The sequence below is a fragment of the Pezoporus occidentalis genome, unplaced genomic scaffold (assembly GCF_034315485.1).
Source record: "Pezoporus occidentalis ecotype Australia unplaced genomic scaffold, CSIRO_AGI_Poc_V1 ctg443, whole genome shotgun sequence".
Lineage (NCBI taxonomy): Eukaryota > Metazoa > Chordata > Aves > Psittaciformes > Psittacidae > Pezoporus > Pezoporus occidentalis.
In genome coordinates this window covers 69,007-73,331 of record NW_026915773.1, presented here as the reverse complement: position 1 = coordinate 73,331, position 4,325 = coordinate 69,007, and positions in this window count along the sequence as shown.

Below are 4,325 nucleotides of genomic sequence, written 5' to 3'. Positions count from 1 at the left end.
CACAGCGCCTCGCTGCGGGCTCGACCAATCATCACGGAGGGAAGGCGGGAGTGCGGCGCCGCGAAGGGGCTGCTGGGAGTTGTAGTCGGAGGAGGAGCCATGGCGGCCTAGTGGCAGGACGCAGCGCTCCGTGCCTCCAGCAGGGTGCGGAAGAGCCGATCCCTGCCCGCGCGCGGTGGGTTTCCCAGTGGAATTCGGGGATATGGAGTGCAGCACGGATGGGTTTGGGGGGGATGTAAAGGAGAGCCAGGGGGTGGCAGTGTTTGCAAGGCTTCCCATTGACTTTCCGGCCGCCTGGAATGGGTGGTGGCCGTGTTGTCTGTCCAAGGCAAGTGGCATCTCCACCAGTCCCCGTTATCCCAACGCACGCCTCAGAAAACGGGGTGTGTGAAATAAATATAGTTTAAATATAATATATTTCCACAATTAAACATTCCGAAGTCTATTAATAAAGTGTAATGAATTAAGTTGAATGAAGCTTCATTCCGTGACTCCTTTGTGACAGAAGGAAACTGCTGCCTGCCTGCTCTGTGTTAATGGAAGGAGCAAAAAGCCCCTTAAAGCTGACATTATATGGGCTCTGTGGTCCTTATGTGGTGCACATTCTGGTCTGTCAATGGTTACTTCCATATACCCCAGGCTCGTAAATGACAGCCCGACCATCAGCTGTGATAGTTTGTCTGCTTCTCATAAGCCATTAACTCATTCAGCTCTTGTCAAAGTTCTTTAAGGGACATAGTTGTTGCCTCTGCATCTGTCTGGAGTTCTTTAATTGAACAAATAATAATGGGGATCTATCACTGTCAACCTTACAGCAGGGTTTATCTTCTTTCCTCAGATGCTGTACTCATGTGGATCTAAAGCTCCCCACAGAACATCAGGCAGGTTTCGGATGCCCTTGACATGGAAGCTTTATGTGCTGATTGAAAGAAAACTGGGGCACAGGAGCTTGGTCTTTTCTGAGCTGGTGACAGACAGAACCGAGACAGAACAGCGTCTGAAGTTAAGGAGGTGCTTGCTGGTTCTGCTGTCAGGCTCAAAGGGAACTTGGAGGGTGAAAACAGCCTTTACTTGCCACTTTGCTGTGCTGTTTGTTGAAGCCGAGCAGAGACAAAGACTATCATTTGACTGAGACACAAAGCCAGACTTCCACCCAGTTTGCACAGGCAAAATGGGGATGGGGGAACTGCAGCAAAGTGGAAGCAGAGAGGGAAGTAGTGGTGCTGAGTTCATCTTCAGCAAATAAATGCAGAAGGAAAGAGCTGGGTGTCATACAGAAATGGACTATAAATGTATAGAAACATTCCTGGAGCCAGCAGAGTCTGCAGTCCATTCTTCTTTGAGCCAATCTGTTGCATGACTCTAGAAAACAGTTCCCTTTTGGTCTCTGTGACATGGCTTTGACTCTGTGCGCCATGTGCATGATGTTCTCCTGCTGATGATTAACATCTGCTGGAGAATATTTAGAGCCTCTGACCAAAGCTGCTATAGAATATCAAAGCTTCCTGGAGGATTCTCCCAGTACAAGGGCTGAACTCTGTGGGATTTATATGGAAACACACCTGTGGGCCTGGAGGAACACCACTGTATGAGTCAAAGAAGGTGCCTCACTGCAGAGCTGCTCAGAGGCAGGAGGTGTGAAGTATTTCCAGCAGCCAAGGAAAGCAATTCCAAACTCAGGTATGAACAGTGTCTGATTTTGCACCCCAAGATACAACAGGATAAGCTCTGGTGGATTAGAATTTAAGTAATTTGCTTGATGGCATGTTTCTAAAGCTCCCTCTGCCCATTCATACAGTTATCCTGCTTTCCCTTTGCTAAGAAGCTTAATCCTAATTATGCTCCCTCCCAGTGTGAGGATGGTCAACTTCCATGGATCACAGGGGGATCTCTAGCAGGGCCATGAGAAGCTGGAGTTAACTGGAGCCTAACACAGGAGATACAAATAACTAAAGATGCAAGGCAGCTCGAGCCCCAAGATCCTGGTGGGGATATTTCCACCACCAGAGAGCTGCAGTGCTCATGGATTAACTCAGGAACACAGACAGTGCTCAGCCAAGTGAGTTGGGAACGGATGGTACCAAAGGAGCAAGAAATTCATCTGGTGCTGCATCCACCACTGGCAAACATCCAGCAATGAGCTCCTGCCCAGCTCAGACCCACCAAAGCTGCCAACCGACCCAGGCACGAGGAGCTAAGGAAACCTGACCTGGTTATTTCATAGAGCCCCAGCCTGGTTTGGGTTGGAAGGGACCTTAAAGCTCATCCAGCTCCAACCCCTGCCACGGGCAGGGACACCTTCCACTGGAGCAGCTTGCTCCAAGCCCCTGTGTCCAACCTGGCCTTGAGCACTGCCAGGGATGGGGCAGCCACAGCTTCTCTGGGCACCCTGTGCCAGCGCCTCAGCACCCTCACAGGGAAGAGCTTCTGCCTAAGAGCTCATCTCAGTCTCCCCTCTGGCAGGTTAAAGCCATTTCCTTTGGCCTGTCCCTACAGGCTCTTGTCCAAAGCCCCTCTCCAGCTTTCCTGTAGGCCACTGTTAGGTACAGGTGAATTGTACCCTTTTTCTCCTGAGTCTTTAGCGTCTCCCACAGCACGGTCCTGCTTCAGCTGAAGCTGTCAGCCAGGATCAGCTTCTCACCCAGATATGACTAAGCCCTTTCAAAGCCAGAAATGCTCAGGATTTCTTGCTTAATTGCTAAACCAGCTCAATTTGAGTGTGCAGAACATAACCAAGAGAGGAACTGACACACCTACCTGGTTCCTGCTCAGCCTAATGACTTGCTTTAGTGGATGTCTCATATTGGTTGATGATTTCCATGAAGCAGCAAGGCTGCTGTGCCCTTTGCCTGTAGCAGGGGAGGCAAGGGGCCACGTTCCCTGCAGCCCTCCCGGGGCGACTCCAACCACCTGCGCTTTAGGAGCTGATACCATCTTAAACCAATAACATAGCTGGTGCAAACCAGCAAGTGTAACCTCCAAAGCTCCAGTTTTAACTGCAATGTGGCATGTCAAGGGCTCATGTCCTCCCCACACCCTGGGCCCCCAAGGATTAAGGGCTGCACCTTTACCGAAAGGGTTCTTAGCCCCTCAAGTTGAGCAAATCAATCCGTTCAGAACTGGTTTTGATTGCTCCGGTCACACACATGTGAGGATGGAGCAGAGCCAAGAAACGAGGGTGGCTGATCCCTGCTGCACAGTGTGAGCAACCCCCCCCTCCCTACTCCAGTGATTTTATTGGAGCCTCATCAGGTTTCCTGGTGACTCACACTTCGCCGGTGACTGGGACGAAGGGCATGGCAGTACCAACAAGCACCACATCCTATACCCCTGGAAGTCATCCCTTTGCACCTCCTGCCACCCAGAGCTCTCCCCTGTGATGAGGCTCTGCAGCTCATGGCTGGCCCTCTCGAAGCAGCAAACACGGTGGCTTCTCTTCTCCCCAGTGGCCCAGGGTACCTGGGCCATGGACCCACCATCTCCCTGCCAGGCCCATGCTGCTGGGCATGGTGTCACCCCAGTGCACCCCTCCAGCAGCCAGCACCCACAAGGCCAGTCCACGCATCCTGCAGATCCCATTTTCCTCCCTTTCTTTAGGGTTCCTTTGGCTCCTTGCACCCCACCCATCTCCATGACTGGAATTACCTCCTTGTAATTCCCCACAGGGCCTCAGCCTTGCATCAGCAGCTTCTGCCTCCATGCACATCCTCTTTGTGTTGCACCCCCTTGTCTCCCTGTACCCAACCTTGCACTGCATCTCCCTCTGAGGCTTACACCCTCACCCACTGCTTGCCTCTACTCTGTGCACCCCCTTTCCAGATGCATCTCACCTTGCCTGAGCACCCTCCTGCTTCTCTGCTCCCCTTTGTGCTGTACACCCTTTGCAGGAGCACCCACCTTGTGTTGTACCTTCCTTCCCTCCTTGCATCACATCCTCCTCCTCCATACACCCCCTTTGCCCTGCACTCCTCCTCCCATTAGTACCCACCGCTCCATGTTCCCCTTTTCTGCTCCAGTCCCACTTTGCAGTTGCACCTCGCTTTGCTCTGCACCCCATCTTCCACAGGAACCCCTACTCACCGCTTTGTACCCCACCTTGTATCATGCACCTCAAGGTGTCCCCCCCCCCATCTCCCTTGCTCTCCACTTTCCATCACATCCAATCCACCGCACCCCCCTTGTATCAGCAGCTCAAGGTCCCGCATGCCCTATTCCTACCCCTCCGTTCCTCTGCAGGACATCTGGCTTTCTAGAGCAGTCCATCTCCTCCCTTGCATCCCTTTGCATTGCACTCCCCCTCCATTGCACCCCTCTTGTGTCAGCAC